The sequence below is a fragment of the Otolemur garnettii genome, unplaced genomic scaffold (genome assembly GCF_000181295.1).
Source record: "Otolemur garnettii isolate 467f Iridium unplaced genomic scaffold, OtoGar3 scaffold00055, whole genome shotgun sequence".
NCBI lineage: Eukaryota > Metazoa > Chordata > Mammalia > Primates > Galagidae > Otolemur > Otolemur garnettii.
The window spans coordinates 2877132-2900512 of NW_003852450.1; the positions used below are offsets into that span (position 1 = coordinate 2877132).

Consider the following 23381-nt stretch of genomic DNA (forward strand, 5'->3'; position numbering starts at 1 on the left):
AAGCACAGGTGTCCACAGTTGAACCAGATATAAAGGTAACTTTTTCTGAAGTCTGTATCTTCAGAGAAATGGATTTTCCTTTTGCTGGCTGGAACCAAATTTACTAATAATCCAAAAGATATACCTATCTAGTTTATGCATTTGGATCTCAGTTTGGCATCTCTTGGCTGCTAATCTCTCTGCAGATTAGTAGCACCTGAAACAATGCTTCATTCCTCAAGAAATGTAGTCTTCATTTGCTTCAGCTAGCTCTCTCCAAGCCCACACCTACTTTTGTTTGTCCTTATCTCCGGGAGTGCAATTTACCTATCACAATTTAACAAAGGTTACCCAACAACCAGATGGAAGCCCCCAGTATAGGATGCCCTTGTCATCACAGCATTGTGGTATATTGGATTTAGATGATCCCATGGGGATCATATAGCACAAACTCTTCTCTTAAAGTTTAAGGAACTATGGCACAGAAAGATGTAATTGTCCAAGGTCTCAGAGTTAATAATGGAGCTAAGCCCAAGACAAAGGGTGATTTGGAAGAGGCCTCTGCTCTGACAAAGCAAGCCCAGGGGAGATTCTGGGCTTAACATAACTGACAGACCTGCCAGGCACATTCCGTAGGTCTCTAGGTTGACTGCTACGTATTAACCAGTGCGACTCTAATTCTTTACATGCACAACACTCTAAACAAAAGAGATTTAAAACTGGGGCATTAAGAATGTTTTTAGAAAGCAGAGTGGCTCTCCCCCAGCCAAAACTGAATACTTCTATTCTCATGATCTGTCAACCCACTTCTACCTTAGAGTTCTCTGCCTATTCTGGAATCCCAAGGAAGAGAGAGAGAGGGGAGACTATTCACCCTGTGGGACAGCACTCATTGGCCATTCAACAATCCTATGCCTGTCTTCAATCAACCACAATTTAACTGATACAAAGTTATAAAGACCAAGAGAAAGTCCTACTATAAGTCCTATGATCAGCAACTGTATACAACAGTGTGAATAAACTCACAAACATAATGGTGAATGAGGAAAACCAGTCAGGACTGTTATCCTTCAGGATCTGGTGGTGGGGAGTGGCTAGAAGGGAACCTGAGCATGGGGTGCTGAAATGCCATGATTACTGATCTGGCAGCTGATTACACAGATGTGTTTAGTTTGTCAAAATATATTTAGCTATAAACTTACGTACAGTGCTTTTTTCAATGAAATATACTAAAGTCCTGTGAGAAATCCGAAGTTCTTCCTTATTTTCAAGCATAGAAATGCATAACTTAAGGAGGTCAGCCCTGAGTTCAGGGCCAGAAATATTCTTGGGGAGATTTTCCTGCCGGGAGGTCCTATGCCCCAAGCCTTGTATCATGTTATACACTCAGGTCTTTGGTGAAATGTGTCTGGGACATTTGAAGAGTTAGGAACATACACTCATGGCTTTGCTATTTGGCTGCCTTCAGCATAAACCTCTCTGAGATATGCAGAGGCTATAAGACTCTTACCTTCTAAGACTGGGAGAAAAGGAAGCTGAGAGATTGGGTAAATTCTTGGGAAGTGAATACCTCTCACAAAAGCTTTTTCTCAGATGAACAAGAGAAAATGGAGGTGGAAACTAAGTCAATCCCTTTTCTTCTTGAGATAGTCAAAGTGGTTGCGATGGTCAGAGAAGAACTGAGATGGTAATCAATTACTATCAAAGTTTCACCTAAATAGGTTCTAATTTCAGTCACACACATGCATCACCAAGTATTGCAGAATAATTCAAATTAGTGACAAGCAAGCTAGAGCAGGTGCTGAAAATCATGAAAGAGATGGCGAAAAGTACCCTCACCCCTAAATGAAGTGTGGCCGCAACCACAGCACAGCCAGGCCACTAAAAATAGCCAGTCATCTCTGGGAGGAGTTTTCTTTCTCTTCTGTCTTTTCTTTGTGAAATGTTTGTACCCTCAATACTCTGTCTCTAAGACGCAGGGAAAGCCTCTCCATGGATGCAACTATATAGATGGAAGATTCTATTTGGGGGCGGGGACAGAGTCTCACTTTGTTACCCTCAGTAGAGTGCCATGTTGTCACAGCTCACAGCAACCTCAAACTCTTGGGCTTCAGAGATTCTCTTGCCTCAGCCTCCCAAGTAGCTGGGACTACAGGTGCCTGCCACAACACCCAGCTATTTTTAGAGACAAGGTCTCATTCTGGCTTAGGCTGGTCTTGAACTTATAAGCTCAGGCAATCCACCCACCTTGGCCTCCCAGAGTGCTAGGCTTACGAGCGTGAGCCACCATGCCCACCCCGATGGAAAATTCTAAATCAGTTATTTTATCAGGTTGGTAAAAACAGAAGAAACCAAGTATTAATTCCAGATCTAGTGAAAGCTGGAAAACTTCCTAGCAATAAGAATTAGAAAACTGACCAAGAGCTATGGTTAAATCAATCACACAACCCTATTTACTATAGTCTTTTCTCTCACAGCCTCAAATCTTAATACTAGACTTTGTCTACTGTAAATTGATGGATTCTAAATAGCCCTACGTATCTTCTTTCTACCTTTAAGTTGTAGGAGGATTATTTGCCTTCTGAAAATTCTTCAGGAGATAACAGAGGTTGAATGGTAGATGTAGCCTATCATACACAGTGACTGAGGCCTTTGCCACCATTTGTAACCAAACCTCATGAATAGATCATTGTACTTTGAGCTCAAGGTGAAAAAACTTAGAAAAGAGGCTCCCGGATTTCTAAGAGGCTGGTCCCACCAAAGACTGGTGAGGTGAATTTGGTAGAAAGTCCTTAAGATTTCTGCAATTATTCTGAATTTTATTTCATCAGATCACTCACCCTACACTCAAGAATTGTCATAATAATTGAGCTTCAGAAACCAAGTGTAGTGGCTCATGCCTGTAATCCTAGCTAGCACTCACGGAGGCCAAGGTGGGTAGACTACTTGAGCTCAGGAGTTTGAGACCAGCCTGAGCAAGAGCAAGACCCCATCTCTACTAAAAACAGAAAAACTAGCTGGGTATTGTGGTGGGCGCCTATAGTCCCAGCAACTTGGGAGGCTGAGGCAAGAGGATCGCTTGCGTCCAAGAGACAAGATATTGCTGTGAGCTATAAGGCCATGGCATTCTACCCAGGGTGACAGAGTGAGACTCTGTCTCAAAAAGAAACAGAAAAGAAAAGAAAAGAAAAAAGAAAGAAAACCATTCAGAGACCCAAAGACAAAAGTAAGTCATGATAAGAATAACTTAGTTCATGAGTCCATCTTGGCCAAGATGAGAACTCAGAGACAAAACTAAAGCAAAAACACAAACTTACATGAATTTGATAAATGAACTAGAAGAGGAAAACATGAAGAATGACACTGAAGTTTCCCAAATTTCAACAGCATCACAATTTACTTTAAGAAAACTCCCCCAAACTCAGTTATTATTAACATATGCATATGCTATTCATATGCACCACATGAATTATGATGCCAGTCCTGAGATTGCACCTTGAAAATGGTTACTTTCCCAGGGCTACTATTAATTCAGCTTAGAAAGGAAGAAAAAGTGGCCAATTCAAATATTTTTTTCTCCACAAGTATGTTAGGGAATGACCAGTGGAAAGCCTGTCAAGTGGGTCAATAAGGTTTTCTTTCTTTTACTTACAAGATGATGCCATTGCTCCACCCAAGAACCTCCTTTATTAGGAATAGCTCTATACCTTTTTAAAGAGTCTTCCTGAGTCCTCGCTGACTTGGACAAATCGAGGAATGATGTTATTCAAGTAGATGTCACTCAGGGTGGTGTGGTCCCTGCTCTCCCGCTTCACTTGGTTTAAGAGGAGATTCCAGCAGTTGACTGGAGAGAGAACATTCTGATCCTTCCTGCAGGGAAACAGCAAGTAAAAAGAAAAGTCATTTTGGTAAGCAACAAGGCCCAACATCTTACAATTGTAGTCCATGTCATAAAATCATAGCAATGGGATCCAAAACAGAAATAAGGATATCTCTATCCTGAAGCCCATCTCTCTAGTTTTCTCCTTTTCTAAAAACTGAGTGCAGAAAAAAGGAGAAAGTAAGAATAACAAGAAGGAGAGAGAAGAGAAAGGAGGAGGGGGAGAGAAGGAAGAAGGGAAGCAGAATCTGGTGAGCACCTATGCTCGAAGAACTTGGTGACTGCTTTATATCTATTGACTCAGCCAAGTTCCATCACTTAATCCTAAGAAAAGACTACTATTATCCCCATTTTACTGGTAGGAAAACTGAGGGTCAGAGAGGGTGTGACTTGCCCACAGCTAGTAAGAGTCAGACAAGTAATAGGGAGTCAGGGACTAGAACAACAGCTCTGCATTGTCTGGCTGGAAAAAGTATAGGTTCTCTGACTCCAAAGTCCATAACCCTACCAAGTCATTTGGTTGGTCTCTAGGGTTAAAGACAAAAGTTAGAGCTTTTGTCTAGAGCACAACAGACTAAATTCCCACAAATTTATCTACTGTAGGAATCCATGAAGACAATTTTGGAGACATTTACCCTGAAAAAGTCACTAAAAACTCTTGAGTTCTAGGGAACATATATAAGGAGGTTTCATTGACTGAGTCATGATCTCATGTCCCCATACAACCAAGAATACAAACCATATCTAACATCTATGTCCCTAACATGTCTACGGCATGAGTGGGGCAGTAAAATACTAAACCTAGATGGTTATTTCTAAAGAAAACATTGTGGTCCAAAAGAATTACTTATTACCTCTTCAGTTCACAGTACTAATTTAAGCAATAGAAAGTTCTGCATCTGGAAGTTGGATTTCTTTAAGGAGAGAAACAGAAAGTAGGAATCATTTACAGCACTATTTATTAAGGGACATTATATATTTAGAATATGACTGGGCCCTGTACACATGTGTTTAATTTCAACCCCACAACTACCTGATGAGATGGGGGTTTCTAACCACATTTGGCAGATGAGGAAAGTTCAACTAAAAAAGAATAAACACTTTGTTCAAGGTCACACAGCTCAAAAGTAGCAATGTTTGAATTCAAATCAATCCTAAAGGAGAGTACTTCCAACTACTGCAAAGAATCACAATCTGTTTGTTCATTCCCCATTCCCATCTTCCAATCTCCAGTCAAACTCCTAAGGCCAAAACAGTGAATTGAGAGTAGTTTGGTTCTTGAATCAGGGCTGCTTCTATTCAGGGCTGAACACTGCCAGGCACTGCAGTTTATAAAGCATTAAGAGTTCACTTAGAGCAGTGGTTCTCAACCTTCCTAATGCTGTAGCCCTTTAATACAGTTCCTATGGGTCTCACAGAGACTTGCGCCTGTAGCTCAGCAGCTAGGGTGCCAGACACATACACAGGAGCTGGCAGGTTCGAATCCAGCCTGGGCCTGCCAAACAACAATGACAACTACAACCAAAAAATAGCCGGGTGTTGTGGCAGGCACCTGTAGTCCCAGCTACTTGGGAGACTGGGGCAAGAGAATCACTTAAGCCCAAGAGTTTGAGGTTGCTGTGAGCTATGATGCCATAGCACTCTACCCAGGGTCACAGCTTGAGATTCTGTCTCAAAAAAAAAAAAGAGTTCACTTAGAAAGGCTTTTTCAATTCTTCAGTAATAATTGTTTTTTTCTTTTCTATTTCTTATTCTTTATTTTCCTTTTTAATTTTTTAAAAAAAATTTATTTCGGAATATTATGAGTGTACAAACCTTCTGGTTACATAAAGTGCTTTTATAGCATTTGGGTCAAAGTTATAAGTGGGCCCATCACCCAGATAATATGCATTGTACCTGTTCCATGTGAATTTACTCATCCTCTCCTCTCCTCCAACCTTGATTTCTGATAAGTATAATTTCTGTATGTGCACATAAGTGTTGATCAATTAGTTCCAATTTAATAGTGAGTGCATGTGGTGTGTGTTTTCCCATTCTTGTAATACGTCACTTAGAAGAATGATCTCCAGTTCCATCCAGGTAAATACAAGAGGTTATTAGTTCACCAATTTTTTGGTGCTATGATGCCGTAGTACTCTACCCAGGGCAATCCTTGGTAGAGTTTCAAAAAAAAAAAAAAAGTTTTCTAGCAATGGAAAAATCCAATGTCACTGAATACGTGTGCCCAAATCTCTCCAGAGATTTGGCCGAGTAGTTCTCCATGGTATACATACGTGTCTACCACATTTTATTAATCCACTCATGTATTGATGAGCACTTGGATTGTTTCCATATCTTTGTAGTAAGAACTATTAAAAAATAACACATGATACCTACTCAGGCTTCAGAACACACCAGACAAATAAAATAGTCTGTCTAACTAAAACCAAGAAGTTACTTCAAACCAACGAATATTATAGTCGAACTTGAAACTGTTCTAAACCTGTCTCTCTACCCTCACACCCTGCACCTGGCATCATCTTTCTGTACCCTAAATCACTAATGCTTATGTGCCAAGTACTTCTATAATGTTATGTCCAGTTACCTTTCTAGGGAAATTCAAAGATTTCTATGGAAATAAAAAAAATATATACTAGCTAAGAGGGACAGATACGTATAATTAACTCACACTTTTCAAAATGCTTAGCATCTAGAAAAAAATGGTGAACAGGAAACAACCCCAAATTCGAAATGGTGAGAGATTTGGGCACAGGTATTCAATGACATTGGATTTTTCCATTGCAAGAAAACTTTTTTTTTTTTTTGTAACTCTACGAAGGATTGCCCTGGGTAGAGTACTATGGCATCATAGCTCACAGCAACCTCAAACTCTTGGGCGAAGCAATCCTCTTGCCTCAGTCTCTCAAGTAGCTGAGACTACAGAAATCCACGACAATGCCTAGCTACTTTTTTAGATATGGCATCTCACTCTTGCTCAGGCTGGTCTTGAACTCATGAACTCAAGTAATACACCCACCTCAGCCTCCCAGACTGCTGTGATTACAGGCGTGAGCCACCACATCTGGCTGTAAGAAAACTTTCAGATTCCAAACTGGTTTCAGTTACAAAATTCTAAATAATTTAATTTATATTTTTATCAATCAAATGGTTGATTTTGGCAAGATACCCAAGTTCTCAGTAAGCATGAACTAGACCAGGCAATTACACTTGCTTTTTAAAAAGGCACATCTTACAAACCCTTAAGTTGACAATTGATTTCAATCTGCTTCTTAGGGGAGAACATGGGTTGGTGGTCTATATTAGTTCTTTTCCTATAGCTTTTTACACACATACAAATGATACTACCATTCATTTCCACAAATGTACACACATTTATATCTGAAATGACCAAGATGTAGCATTATGTACGTTAGTAATTATAAAAATACCAATATCACACAGTAGTGTGAGAGACAAAGATCTATAATAAAACAGGGAATTTTAATAGAGGGCCAGCTAGCTCACAAATGTATACCACAGGTCACAGAGCAGGCAGGGGAGCCAAAACCAACCTGATACTATGGAAAAGGACGCACAGCACATATCCCCATGGCACGCTCAAAAGAAAGGATGAGTAAACAAAGATGGGTTAAGTAAAAGAGGATGAGTCAAAGTAGAAATCTTTTAAAATAAAATGACTTATCACTTAACACTAATAAGTTTTAAGAGGGGCCAGACCTAGTGGTTCACACCTGTTACCCTAGCACTCTGGGAGGCAGAGGTGTGTGGATTGCTTGAGCTCAAGAATTTCAGACTGGCCTGAGCAAGAGCAAGACCCAATCTCTACTAAAAATAGAAAAACTAGACAGGCATTGCTGTGGATGTTTGTAGTCCCAGCTACTCAGGAGGCTGAGACAAGAGGAACACTTGAGCCAGGAATTTGAGGTTGCTATGAGCTATGATGCCACAGCACTCTACCCAGGGCAACAGAGTAAGACTCTGTCTCCAAAAATAAATAAATAAAATAAAATAAAAACTAATAAATTTTAAGAACTTTTAAGGTGCCACAAGTACTTTAATCACATGTATTTATTTCCATCCTTAGATCATACAGTGAGATAGCTACTGGTTTCAATAAGCAGGAGCTTTTCAATTATGTCCCGAGATACTTTGGAATTAATAGAAAATCACATTTCAATTAAAATAATTGCAGCACATCCATTCAAATGAGCAATCCCCATTCAAACGAACAACGGACCCACGATGCAGTTTCTCTACATTAGATGCCACCACAGTGTCCTAAGGACTGCTAGGTGAGCTTTGTTGTATGCAAGCTCTGAAATAAAGAATCACCACATGCTCCAGAGCCTCTGAACAATGTGCTATTGGTTAAAATAAATGTAGCTCTTCACAGGCTTAGTTTTTCATTCAAGCCTGCGTGTGCCTCCTCAGATAAAGCTGTATAGGTGAACGCATAACTTGACACACAGCAGCCAGGTTCAATTTCATCCCACAGAAGACTCAGGGGCCTATACTGAGTTTATGGTAGACCGGGGTTGGGGAGTGAGAAGCCACAGATTCAATATCACACCATCTCATTATCAATCTCTGTAGTACAGAATTCTTACACATGTTAGGGCTTATCCAATTAATATTTATGAAGGGGAATGGGAATAGCTGCTAGGTAACATAAGTGATTCAACTTTGAAACAAAAAAATCTCATTTTTTTCAAACATCTAAATCAATTTAAAATTATCTCAAGATTACAATAACTCTTCTGTATGAATCAAGATTTTCTTGATATTGAACTACCCAAATCCAAACCAGAAATATCTTGGATGATGAAACTGATATAAAATTGTAACACTTATTCATAATCCTGATTTCAGTATTCTTAGTTCATAAACACAGGCCTGGAAAATCCTCAAAGAACTCAAATTAGACCTCCCATTTGATCCTGCAATCCCATTACTATGCGTCTACCCAAAAGGAAAAAAAAAATCATTTTATCATAAGGACAATTGCACTAGACTGTTTGTCACAGCTCATTTACAATTGCCCAAATGTGGAAACAACTTAAATGCCTACCAACACAGGAATGGATTAATAAACTGTGGTATATGTATACCATGGAATACTGTTCGGCCATTAAAAAAGATGGAGACCTATATCTTTTATATTAACCAGGATAGAGTTGAAACACATTCTTCTTAGTGAAGTATCACAAGTAGGGAGAAACAAGAATCCAACGTACTCAATTCTAATATGAAGCCCTTAGATGATCTAATACATACCCTCATAAGAGGAAAACTCAAATCAATTCAAGATGGAGGGCAGGGGAACAAGGAAGAGGGGAGAGGGAAGGAGGGAAGAGGATGTGGGGTTGTGGTATATGGCATACCTTTTGGTAGTGGGACACAATTATAAGAGGGAATTTACCTAACAAATGCAATCAGGTTCATTATACCCTCAATGAACCTGAAATAATTTTTTTTTTAAAGTAGATATATACAATAAAACAGTGCTTGGAGGCTCAGAGCCTATAGCTCAATGGCTAGGGTGCTAACCACATACGCCGGAGTTGGCGGGTTTGAACCCAGCCTGGGTCTGCCAAACAACAAGGACAACTACAACCAAAAAATAGCAGGGTGTTGTGGCAGGCGTCTGTAGTCCCAGCTCCTTGGAGGCTGAGGCAAGAGAATCGCTTAAGCCCAAGAGTTTGAGGTTGCTGTGAGCTGCGATGCTACAGCACTCTACTGTGCACAACAAAGTGAGACTCTGTCTCAAAAAAAAAAAACACTGCTTGGACCTGTTTCATATATTGGGGTTATACACAAGATTTTTTATTTTTTTAAAAGAGAGTCTTTGGCCAAGTAAAACTCAGCATTAGACCCTGTTGTCTGTGTCTCAAGGATTCTGAGTTTCTTTTGTTGCTACTCCAGCTTTTCATACACTGGTCCTTTGAGTTTGTATGCTTTTTCATACGTATTCCTCCTTTCAACCGAGGTGTTTTAATTAATTCATTCATTTATTTTGGGGCAGAGTTGGAGCAGGAGAGGTACAGGAAATGTGGGAGGAGGGGATCACAAATATACCATACAGACAATTTTCCCAGCCAACACGAACAAAGATGAAACACATTTCAGTCTGGAAAATAAGCAAGTCAACGAGACGTGATTTCATAGGGAGCATATTAAGGCTCTGCTAGAGTGGTTTCCTGCTCCAGAAGTTTTGCAACTTCATTTTATTTGGGGCCTCTGGAGCCAGCGGAACTTCATTTGGTTAGGAGATTGAAATTTGTCTTTACATCTTTTCCATCTATCATTTGTTTGCACAGTCTCTTTACCTTCCCCACCCCCAGAGCCTTAGGTTGTGTAATACTTGGGCACTTAAAGAAAAGGGGCTGCATCCCTTAGGAATGTGCTGAACAGCTGCAAACCTCCTCAAACACTAATCCCTAAAAAGCAGACAAAATATCCAGGAGTATTTTTCTTACTTAAAAAAATTTTCAGGAGGAAGAGCAAGAAAACATCATACTGTACTTAAGAGGGAATGACTCCAGAGTCAAAAGAAAGGCGACCCAGAGAGTCACAAGCTGCCTGTGCATCTGCAGAAGAGATTATCACTATGAATGCACTGAAAGAGATAAATCTGCACAGCTGAATCGTTAGCTTCGAAGGCATCAGCCCAGGTTTTCTCCCTCAACTTAGACTAATTATGGCTGTCCAAAACACTTAGTAACAAAGGCTCAGAGGGATTTCTCTAAAACATCTAGGGTAAAGAGCCAAGTCCATAAAGTGACTTGGCCTCTACGTTATACATCCTTTTGTCCATATCGCCTCTGTGTCATTTCAATCGTCTCATCTACAGAATGGACACATGCCCCGTCAGTGTACCTCTTGCTCCCTAAAGATCTTCAAAGCATGGCTGTAAAATACCGGAAGTTCTCCTGGCCTAAGGTCCCATTTAATTAATAACTGCTATGTTCTCAGCTCTGCAGATGAAGGGAATGCTTGGCATGAGGTTGCCCCTGTAGTCAGGTGTGTTTCCTTTTGGGCCAACAGTCTCTGACTTGCCCACTTCTCAGGGCTGTTATGTGGATCAAATGAGATGATGGATGCAAAAGAACTATGCCAGCAGCGAAGCACTATACAAATGTGAGGAAATATTATTACTTTTATTTCCAAACAAACTAAGACTCAGCTTTCATCAATTTCCAACATGCTCCTCACCCGGCCCTGGGCCAGGGCCAAGATCGCAGCCTGCTGAAAATGCACAGCCCTCAGAAAATAATGATTGGGATAAGACAGCAGCAACAGGCAATTAACAAAGCAGCTGTAAGTCTCTGGGAAGACGTGAGGGAGATACCAACGGGAGAGCAGAATTTAATCTTCCTCTGTCCTTTCCCTAAGGGACGAAGTAGAATGATCAGTCCTGTGCTTCACACTAGGAACTATCTGCTGAGGTTGACAGGAAGGAATTCAAAAGGAACCCAGATTGCCAGAATCCTGGATGCTTCAGTAACTTCACTGAGCCCCCACCCCCGTCTTAGAATTCCTATCAGATCCGCCAGTCTATATAGAGAGATGGCAAATATCAACACATCTAGAAAGAATATCACTTCTCACTTTTAAAAATAGACATGTCTGTGATGACAGACAAAACCCCAAATGAGTTAAATACATCATTCAGTATGTGTTACTGAGCTTCCAACTATGAGGATATAAAAAAATAAATAAATAAAGGTACATGCATAATAAAAAGGATCGTTTAGTGATGGTTGAACAGGGAACTAGTGACAAGGAGGAGGCTGAATTTTCAACCTAAATTCCCTCCTGGCACCTTGATTAAAATGAAATGAATTGGGGCAGCCAAAGAGATTATTTTATTCAGATGAGTGTTATTAGCCTTTCTGGCTTATTTTCTCTATTATGCATTTTGCTGATGCTGTCAGAAGCAGCAGGCTGGATAGAGAGGCAAAGCTGAACCGGATTTATGGTCTGACAGTACCATGCATAAAATCAGACCCTTGCTGACCCAGATAAGCCAGAGGATGGATTGGATTTTCTGGGGAAGGTGTTAAAAGAAGGAGGGGGGAACAATCACCAATGTGGGAACTGACTTGAAAGACTCTGCCTGTAATGGTGTGACCCAGTAGTACAGTGGCAGCCTGGAGGTACCTTTCAAAGACAGGTGGGCGGGCACACGTCTCTGGTTTACACAGCTCTGGCTTCAGCTTTGCCAGCAATGAGATCAGAGCAGGAGAGTTCAGAGACAGAAAGAAAACTGCCAAAGGCAAAAATAATGTATTCTATGTATGGAGAAATGAGCTTTCAAATTTTCAGGGACAAGTTAGTACCACAAATAGTCTTCAGTAGCCTAGACAGATGATTAGAAAGGATTCAAGCAGTGGTGTACCCACCTTACTCAAAATAGTCTAAATTGTCCCCTATAATCAGGTTTGGGGAAAGAGCTATATGGAAATAGGATTCTTGTGGCTTTGAATTAGATCCATTGCGCCCAGCCACACCCTTGGAAGAATGGCATGCCCAAGAACCCGGAATTTAGGAATCTGCTTTGAAGTAGAGAACTGGACTAGCACTGTGTCTGACATCCATTAAGTGCTTAATAAAGATTTTCTGAATGATAATAGGACCAAGGTTCTTCTGTAAGGTCAGAGACCTAGGAATGGCACACAAATAGAAACCATGGAAGACACTAAGTAGAAATTTCTTTATCAGTTTATGTCAAGTGAGAAATTTTGCCTTCCCTTCAACCACCCCCATGGCACTGTGTTCACAGCAGACCAGAGACAGCTGGAGGTTCTTCACATTGTTTAACAGCTCCTTGGACCCCATGAGACCAAACATGATGGTCTACCCAAGATTTGAGTTTCTACCATCCAGAACTCTTGCCTAGACTTCTGACATCTTATTGTCCAGGCTCCTTCTCTGAGTTCCTGATCTTTTATTTCATCTGTTCATACAACAAAGATTAACTGAGCACCTACTATAAGCCAGACACTGTTCTGTGCACTAGGATAAAAGGATCAACATTCTTATTTTTGACCTACCTATTCCATGTTTACAGACTTCCTGAATCCAAGACATAGCTTTACTGCTCTATAGCAGACTGTCCATCAGCTGCAACCCACATCTTATCCTGGCCTTGCTGTTTAAATATACACAGGTTTGGATGAACCATTGTGAAACCTTGACTTGGCCTGCCTGCCCACCAACCCTCTCCATGGCTTCTGCAGACCTAAGATCTCCCCTAGATTTATATCCCACGTCTTGGCAATAGGATTCCCAGAACTATAAAGAGGAATACACAAAGAAGCTATTAAACCCTACTGTGTCCTCTAAGTATGATCTAAATGCTGGAGAACAAGAACTATGCAATAGGATCCACAGAACGAGGCCTAGAAATTCACTTAGGTGTTAAACATGCTCCCTTAAAGTCCCCCCCAAATAGGCCGTGATCACATCAGAAGGCCGGAGCTGACTAATTCATTCAATTAAACTAAAACACCACAGCAAGAACAAATGACACGAAGGTGTGATCAATGACCAAGGAAACACAAAATTTATACATGTTTCTCAGTTTTAAAAGCATCTGTAACCATCTACGTTATGGTGACAGTTGGATCCACATATTCCATAGAAAAATCTGTGAACAACTCTACAATTATATCTTCAGTTTTTACTTCTCTAGTTAATTAAGATGTCACCAGAAACCCCATAAGTAATTATAGCACATGACAAACATACAGAGGGGAAAAAAAACTACACGCAGATGTGTTAACAGATTTTTAAAATAAATGAAACCTTGGGAGATGACTGAGGCAGACAGTCTGGCTCACCCCTGGTCGTTCATTCTAGAGAAATAAATACCTGTCTGTGCCAAAGTGGAATGACGTCACTCAGAAATCTACACGCTTATTTTCAAAGCAATAACCACTCCCTTAGGAGCAGGCATCTCCCTGGCACCAGGCATGAGTGTAGAAGCTTGATCTACAGCCAGTAACTCCCCCTGGCTGGCAAACAGTACTTAAATATGCCAGCCATCAGCAAGCCAGTGAGAAGAAAGGGTATCCATAAGGGTGTCTTCCCCTCCTGAATACTGTTCCTGGGACAATGTGTCCCCTTCCCTGGCTGATGACAACAATGAAAAGGAGAAGAAAAGTATTAAAACTTGATTCTGTGAAACCTCGGGCCTAAACCAAATAAAGCCTACATCGTCATCTGATTGGTGCATACAGCATTATTAGTTTATGTGTTATTTTGATGTTTATTGGAAGAAAGTCTCCTGAGGACAGGGTATATTTTGGAATTTCAATGAATACCTATCATCAAGAATGGGTAGGTACTTAGTATTGACTAATAACAGATGCCACAGCCAAAGAAAACCTGCAAGTGCTAAGCACATAAAGACTACATATGATTCATTTAATGAATAGTTAATTTCTTCAGCCTCTGCCAATCTTGCCTAATGAACTGCTCTAGCATGTGTCTTGTGCTTATTCTCTGGGTGGCTATTAAGTAATGAATTTGTGCATCCATTGGCTTGTGTGCTCTAAATTACACCATATTATTAACCATGCTGATATTTTACTGGCAAAACTTTAAAGGGATGTGTGGTGTAAGAGATGCCCTAGTCAATTTCCAGGTTAGTAGGTCAAATTATTGAGTTTGAGTCCTTAGGGAATCTGGATAAACAAGGAAACTCCATCCATACTCTGTGGAAAATATCCAGAACTAAGACCCAGAGTCTAGTCTCAACTCTGCCACTTACTAGCCAGGTAAATCTGGATAAGTCACAAATACACTATGAATCTCAAAATTTCTTCATCTGTTTAAAAAAATAAACAGGCCCGGGCCTGGCAGCTCACACTTGTCATCCCAGCTACTCAGGAGGTGAGGATGGATAACCTCTTGAGCTTGGGAGTTTGAGGTTGTAGTGTACAAGGATCACATTTGTGAACAGCCACTGCACTTCAGCGACATAGACACCCCGACTCTTAGAGAAAGAATGGGGACAGTAGACCTGCCCTGCCCCACTCACATGTCTTTTGTGAAGATCAAGCCAAACAAGGTGATGTCTACACAAAACTATAAATGGGTGGCACTGTGATTCAAGGAGTAGGGTGCTGGTCCCATATAATGGAGGTGGCGGGTTCAAACCCAGCCCTGGCCAAAAACTACAAAAATAAACAAACAAAAAAACCCCTATAAATATGAAAGTGTTTTAATGATAATGATAAATCATCATAATTTTTATTATTGTAACAATTAATTATTCCTACTCAACAGTGCACACAATTAATTCACATCCACAAAAACAAAATGGCTAGAACCATGTCTGAAGTGATGAACACATCTCAACATTTCTAGGCCTTATTGCCCATTTTTACAGTAAACTTATTTTATAAATTTCCTACTTCATAAGTACACATTTAGTGTAGGAAGACATTTTGTTATTAACTTATCATCTGGTTCTCTGGAAATTCCCAAACTCAGCAAATCTTCTGTGCCCAACCTAGCAGAGGGTTTAAAGGGAAGACTTTCGTTTTTTTCTTTTTGAGACGGAGCCTCAAGCTACTGCCCTGGGTAGAGTGCTTTGCTGTCACAGCTCACAGCAACCTTCAGTTCTTAGGTTTGAGTGATTCTCTTGCCTCAGCCTTCCCAGTAGCTGGGACAACAGGCACCTGCCACAAGGCCCGGCTATTTTTTGGTTGTAGTTGTCATTGTTTGGCAGGCCCGGGCCAGATTCGAACCCGCCAGCTCTGGTGTATGTGGCTGGTGCCTTAGCAGCTTGAGCTACAGGCGCCACCCTAAAGGGAAGACTTTTAAAGTGCAAAGAGAAAAAGCCAGAGCCTACAAAAAATAGAATCATGGAATTTCAGAGCTGGAAGGGACTTTCAAGATGATCTAGAATCTAGACCAAACCTCTCCTTTTCTAAGTGAGGAAGCTGAGGCTTGAGGAGCCTGAGGTCCCACAGATAGCTGGTGGAGCAAGGCAAGAACTCAGGTCTCCTGACAAGTAACCATTTTCTTAATTCATTACGGTGGCTGCTATATTTCAACCAAAAAGCCCTTACATCTCAAAAGCCTGGTGCTAAAAGAGTTAACGGACAATGCTCAGAGGCCCAGAGTGCAGAGCTATTCTAAGATGACACATAACAGGAATGCCAAGGGTCCATGAACCCAGAGGGAGCAAAACTGCTGGTGCCTAACGGCGCCGGAAAGCATGTTGACACACTGCATGTGGTTCCACATGAAAGGCAAGTGAATAGGAAAAGCAGTTTTGAATCCCACCCCATTCTAATTTGGGACTGGCTCTGGGCACCTACTAGAGAGCTGGGCCACACCCCAGCCACTCTGTAAAATGACCCTTCAGTTTCTTCCTTCTCTATTCTGTGGCCTCAGTTAACCCCTTTTCTGCCTTCATCAGGGATATACCAAACATTAGAAAACAGGGACTATCAAGGATAGCAAGTCCAAGAGTGAGTATAAAGTAATTGGGGTCATTCCGTCAGGAGAAGAGCCTCAATCTGGATTCAGCTGATCTACCAAGTATTCAAGCAAGTGTGTGATCTGAAGCCCTAAACAGGCAGGCTCATAAATCTAGAGGAGAGCAGTTTTTCTAAATGTGAGGCTTCAAGACCCCAATTCACCATGCATCAGAATCATCTGGAGAGCTTGTTTAAATGTGGACTCTTATGCCCCTCTGCCAGAGATGACAATTTACTTAGGGGTGGAGTGATATTTTAGAAAAGCATCTGAGGCAATTTTAAACACACCAATAATTTGAAAACCAATGTTTTACAAACAGTGAGATATGACCCATTAGTGGGATTTAAAAAAAGATAAATTGACATGTTACCACCTAGCATTTCTCAAAATATGAAATAGAAAAGAGTAGAACAGAATAACAGAACAAAGTAGGAAAATATCAGAGTACACCACGTAGAGCAACATTTAAGTATTGTTTTGTGAAATTGTTGTTCTCAGCTATTTATTTAATAAAGAGCTCTGTGTGTGTGTGTGTGTGTATGTGTGTGTGTGTGTGTATTCCAGCTTGGAGTATAAAATATAATGATTCATGATCATCAAGTTTAAAAAGCACTGCTCTAGAGCAATGGTCTGAAATTTTGGGAGATGATTATATACCCCAGGTCCTTTAGAGAATCTGAGAGTAAGGTGGGGCGGGGGGAGAGGAATGGAGAGAAGGAGGGAGGGAGGGAGGGAGATAATTTATATATAAATCTAGGAGTCCTTTAATTTCAGGAAGCCTATTCCCTAAGGACTTCTTTTGAGGACAGTTACTATAGTGTCTAGTACTCTGGTTACAGTGGGCACTCACTAATTACCAGACCATGCAAAAAGTTTTCTCCAGATATTCTGTAAATGATGGCCAGTGTCTTCCTTACATACATGTAACATAAAAAATGTCCCCACTATATTGATTCTTTTTCTCTTATTTTCAAGGTAACTAGAAACGCTGAAGCTAAACAGTGTTCTATAGAACACTGGGAAAAAGGAGCTGGAGGGCGGCGCTTGTGGCTCAGTGAGTAAGGCGCCGGCCCCATATACTGAGGGTGGCAGGTTCAAACCCGGCCCCTGCCAAATTGCAACCAAAAAAATAGCTGGGCATTGTGGTGGGGGCTTGTAGTCCCAGCTACTTGGGAGGCTGAGGCAAGAGAATTGCCCTAAGACCAGGAGTTGGAGGTTGCTATGAGCTGTGTGATGCCATAGCCCTCGATGAAATGAGACTCTATCTCTACAAAAAAAAAATGGAGCTGGAAAATTCCAAGAATAAGGATTCTGAAAGCAAAGATGTAGATATAATGTCACTGCTTCCCAAGGAACATGCTCCCTGGAAGCATGGAAGTGTCTACAGGCTTCCTGCAAGGGCTGGAAGTGGCACTGGCACTTTTTTACAGCCTCATTGATAAAGTCAATAGAGGAATATCTACCTTATTCCCAGGTTGGTAAATTTTTTGACCTACCCAGCCTTCTCTCTATGATCCAAAGGACACACATTTCTTAGTCTTAGGTGGAGGATTTTAAAGGGTCATAGACAATTAGAAAAACAACAAACATCCCCAACTTGATTATCAACACAGTCCTATCCCAATGGTTAAACCCTATTAGTACATAGAAACAGTAAAAATGAGGGGAAAGGCTTTCAGAACCAGCCTTTGTTAAGTGAGGCCTATAAGAGGTGATGGAAAGTGACAAGGTACAATGAGGTTGGAGAGGGGAGAACAGGGGAGGAAGGACCACTGAGAAGACAGAACGAAACCCCAAAACTACTCCAACATTTCCTGATGCTTTTCAGTAATTTGTTTTCATGCAGTGGAAATTGGCACAACATCTAGGACGCTTTGGTCCATCTGTTTTTTAAGTTAAACTGTAGGCAAGATTCAGAACAGCTGGAATCAGTGATACTCAACCAGCTTATATGTGTCTGGAGGAAAGAGAAATAATATCAGAGTGTGGGGGACGCAGGAAGAAGGTTAAATGGGGCAGAGGAAAGGAAATCTGGAAGCCATTGTAAGACAGACAGAAGAAATGGCCAGGTCAGAATTGATGCAAAAGAACTGTTAGAGAGGCCAAAAGCCAAGGAGTAGAAATTCTAGGGGTGACAAACGGAGCCAGCAAACAGTCCAGGAGCTAGACTTAAAGTTCTGCAAGTTTGGGTGTCAATGAGAGTACCCTGGGGCTTCCTCTCTGAAAAATCAGATCAAGATCACCCAAAGGTCCTACATCAAGCGTCCCACCAGAGCTGCTGGTTCAGACAGTCTGCACAATCATAGTCTGGAGCCGAGAAAAAAGATGGATTTTTGGTTCCCGAAATGCAAAAGAGATGATCAGAGAGAATAGCAAGGGGAACCTAAGAGACATAGTCATAGGAGAACTTGGCATAGATCCCAAACCATAAGACGACTGGCTCAGAGACAGGGCAGGCCCCGGAGTAGGCGAAAATGTCCACAGAATAGTCCTTGGTATACACTCTTTCTCTGGCTTATAGCCCCCGCACTAACTTCTGCTAAAACCTTGACTTAAGCTATTGATAAGCAGATCTCTCATTTCTACTGAGACTGTTCAATCTCTATTCAACTGAAAAGGTTTGGCAGTGAATATGTCAATCAAGACCTCATTCTGGAGAGGAAAAAATTAAATACAAATAGAAACAAATAAACCAAATTATATTTCAAACTGAAAGTCTGGGGGCTGGGGAATGAGGTAGTTTGAATATGGTTTGTCCCCTCCAAAACTCTTGTTGAAATTAGATTGCCATGGTGTGGTGTAAAGATATGTTTGGGTCATGGGGGAGGATCCTTCATGAATAAATTACTGCTCTCTTGGGAGTCAGCTCTCACTCTCGGAACTGGATTAGTTCCTAAGAGAGAAGGTTGTTATAAAGTAAGTTTCCTCCTGTGTTTGCTTTCTTTGCACTCACCCACTACCCTTCCTGCTTCTCTGCCACATGCCCTCAGCAGAAACTGAGCAGATGCTAGCCATGTTCTTACACTTTCTAGCTCCCACGACCATAAGCCAAATAAACCTCTTTTCTTTATAAGTTACCCAGCCTCAAGTACGCTATTAGAGCAACACAAAATGAATTAGGACTGGGGGTGAGGAGTGGGGGGCGGGAGGCAGAACTAATCCACTAATTTTTTTTTTTTTTAAAGCGACAGAGTCTCACTTTGTTGCCCTCAGTAGGTGCTATGGCATCACAGCTCACAGCAACCTCTAGCTCTTGGGCTTGGGTGATTCTCTTCCCTCAGCCTCCTGAGTAGCTGGGACTACAGGCGCCCACCACAACGCCTGGCTATTTTTTGCAGTTTGGCTGGGGCTGGGTTTGAACCCACCACCCCTAGGTATATGGGGCCGGCACCCTACCCACTGAGCCACAGGTGCCACCCACTAACCCACTAACTTTAATGTTTTGCCCCTCAAGACTGACAACAAAAGGAATTCTAAACCCACATTAAAACTTAGTAGCCTTCTTTTTTAGAGGTATAAGTTAGTGATTCTGAAACTACTTTCTGTACACTCAAATTTCTCCCTTTTCCACTCAGAGAGCAGTAGAAAAGGGAAAAAATGAAGAAAACATATGGTGTTGGATTAGAATTTAAGACACTGATATGAACTCTTAAGTTTTAATGTAGGTAAACATATAGATAGAAAAATAGTTATGGAAGTACATGGGGGAAGTACATGTGTCTGTGTCCATCTGTGTCTGCGTGTCCATACGTCTATCTACTATCTCTATCTGTGAAGAAGGACTATAAATAATGGCACTCCAATAACAAAGAATATACTTTGTTCTCACGGTTTTTAAATACCATTCCCCACTAAAAGCAACTATGGCACTCTGAAGAAATGGCCAACTTACGAGCTAAAGCAAATAAGCTTGGACCATCTTATTGTGCCAAAAAGAAAGGAAGTACCCAAAGAATGATGGGGACATATCAAAAAGACACAGGAGGTTGGGCCTCATGCCTGTAATTCCAGCACTCTGGGAGGCCAAGGTGGGAGGATCACTTTGAGGCCAGGAATTTGAGACCAGTCAAGGCAACATGGTGAAATCCTGTTAAAAAAAATCCAGGCATGGGCCTATAGTCCCAACAACTCAGGAGGCTGATATAAGAGGATTACTTGACCCCAGGAATTAGAGGCTGCCATAAGCGACAATCATGCCATTGCACTCTACCCTAGGCAACAGAGTGAAATCTCATCTCTTAAAAAAGAAAAAAGAAAAAAAAAAAAACAAGATACAGAAGCCATCTAGAAGGAACTCTATTGACCAAATCGGGGACAATGTAAACATTAAAATAAAGATTGCAAAGGATTATAACTATTGAATAAAAAATCCACATAAATGTAAATAAAAAATTAGCCCAAAAAACTGGGGGAAATGGAAAAGCTCTTCCTTTTATAATAGAATTCCAACTGATAAATGTAGAAGAAATGATGGAAACTAGAAAGATGATTATTTGGTAATCATGATAGTAACAATTGATTCAACCAAGAATTGTTAATGAATGCTAAAATTCATTAAAGTATAAGGGCTGAAGAGTAACTCAATATTTGCATGATCTCTAAGTATCTATCCATAGTATATTAATTAATTACAAAGCATAGACTAAAATAGCTTTGCAGTGGAGAAATCTGACAGACACCTCTTTAACCAAATGATCATCACTAGCAATGGAACAGCATCAGCAAGTGCCTCCTGATGTGATGGAGAAAAGAATATAATGAGATTCTATCTCTTAAAAAAAAAAAAAAATTAGCCAGGCATGGGCCAGTAGTCCCAGCTACTCAGGGGGCTGAGGCAAAATGATTGCTTGAGCCCATTACTTTTATGGTATTACTGCCTAAAGGGCATAACTTGAATGTAATCATAAGGAAATAGTAGAAACTATCTTCTAGAAACATCAACTTAAGAGACATTCTACATTCTACTGAAAGGTCCAAAAAATTGTCAATGTCATGAAATACAAAGAAAGACTTTGAAATCATTCCACATTAAAGGAAACTAAAGAGATGACACATCTAAATGAGACGCATAATCTTAGACTTTCTTTTGCTAAAAAGAACATTTTTGGAAAAAATTTTAATGTCTATGGATTAGATTATACATGTATTATTATATCAATTTTTTTGTCCTGATTTTTAAGAAAATACACCGTAAAGAATGCATGGATAAGGGAGGTGCCTGTGGCTCAATGAGTAGGGCGCCGGCCCCATATGCCGAGGGTGGCGGGTTCAAACCCAGCCCCGGCTAAACTGCAACAAAAAATAGCCGAGTGTTGTGGCAGGCACCTGTAGTCCCAGCTACTTGGGAGGCTGAGGCAGAAGAATCGCCTAAGCCCAGGAGTTGGAGGTTGCTGTGAGCTGTGACTCCACTGCACTCTACCGAGGGCGAAAAAGTGAGACTCTGTCTCTACAAAAAAAAAAAAAAAAAAAAAAAGAATGCATGGATAAAAGGGCATCATCTCTGCAACTTACTCTCAAGTATATTCAGGAAAAAGGTGTATGTGCATGGATTTGTGTATGGAAAGAGAAAGAAGTATAAATCAAATGTATTAACGTTGACATTTTAGAATAATCTGGATAAAATGGTAATATACAGATATTCTTTGTACTATTCCTGCAACTTGTTCTTTAAACATTTTTTTTCTTTTTTTTCTGGAGACAGTTTCTCACTCAGTTGCCCTGGGGTTGAATGCCATGGTCTCATAGCTCACAGCAACCTCAAACTCTTGGGCTCAAACGATCTTCTTGCCTCAGACTCCCAATTTGCTTGGGCTATAGGAATGTGCCACAATGCCCAGCTAATTTTTCTATTTTTAGTAGAGATGGGGGGGAGGGTCTCACTCTCGCTCAGGCTGGTCTCAAACTCCTGAGCTCAAGCAATCCACCCACCTTAGCCTCCCAAAGTGTTAAGATTACAGGCGTAAGCCACTGCACTTGGCCTTTTCTTTAAACATTTAAAAATTCCATTCTGGAGAAGAATGAAATCATTTCTCCCATCTCTCCTTTGGCAGTGAGTATATGCCAGTATGTATAAACCTTCTGTTTTTCACACAACACCATAAGCTTCTTAAGGGTAGGAGCTGAGTCCTATGCCTCTCTGTGACACCCAAGCCTGCCACAGAATCTGCTGGTCATTGTTGATAATGAGGATGTAGCTAAGTGTTTATTACTGAATCACATGTAAAAAAGATGACTAAAAAGGTCACTTGTCACTCAATAATTCTGGTTCCTTGACCTCGAACCCTATGCCTTATTAAAAGTAACATATGCACACACACACACACACACACACGCATACATAAACTAACTTAAAATATTTTAATTAAATGATAACTTCCATGAACTAAAATGGTAGCTTATTCTTCCTTGACATAGAATAAAAGTTCAGTAAATGTTTGCTGATAGAATAAGTGAACCTCATACCAGGATTAGTGTTCTCCAAAACTTTCTGTACTAATGGACAAAATGGCCAGTAGTGGACTTGTTTTCCAGGGAAATAATAATAATACAAAGATGTTCTTAGCTCCCAAAATAATGTGATAAGATTTTCAAGTCACTTGTTGCTGGCTGATTAGAGTGGCTCAAAAACATGCCCTGGCCCGAAAAACTGCTTTTCTCATTTGATTAAAGGTGAAAACCTTAATAAAGTCTTCATTATTTTGGTGCCAAGGAAGTCTACTAAAGATGTTTTGCTTTCTTTTCCTTGTGGCTTCCCTGAACTATGTTGTAAGGTAGAAGGTTTCCTAAGCACTCATCACCTGGCCAGAAACTCAGTATGTGTGCTTGGGGACTAGGAGATAAAGAAGAGCAATGACACAAAGGCTATGTTAACCAGTTTGATGGAAATGTTTCGGATTGTGTGTGAAAACCCCACACTGTACCCCAGAAGTGCATTAATGTACATAGTTACCATTCAATAAAAAAAATAAAATAAAATAAAATAAAAAAAGAAGAGGCAGCACTCAGGTACAAGCCATATCACCTTCAC

General features: G+C 40.7%; 1 protein-coding gene across 3 annotated transcripts in view; it reads right to left on the reverse strand.

Annotated features, from left to right (window-relative positions):
* SRGAP2 (SLIT-ROBO Rho GTPase activating protein 2) overlaps nucleotides 1-3846 on the reverse strand; it is a 119845-nt gene extending 115999 nt beyond the window's left edge. For 2 of the 3 annotated variants that reach the window (XM_023514563.1, XM_023514562.1), the window contains exon 1: nucleotides 3687-3846. The gene's annotated coding sequence lies outside the window, so the exon portion shown is untranslated. The remainder of the gene's footprint in view (nucleotides 1-3686) is intronic. The other variant, XM_023514564.1, reaches the window with a different exon arrangement.
* Nucleotides 3847-23381: the final 19535 nt, after the last annotated feature.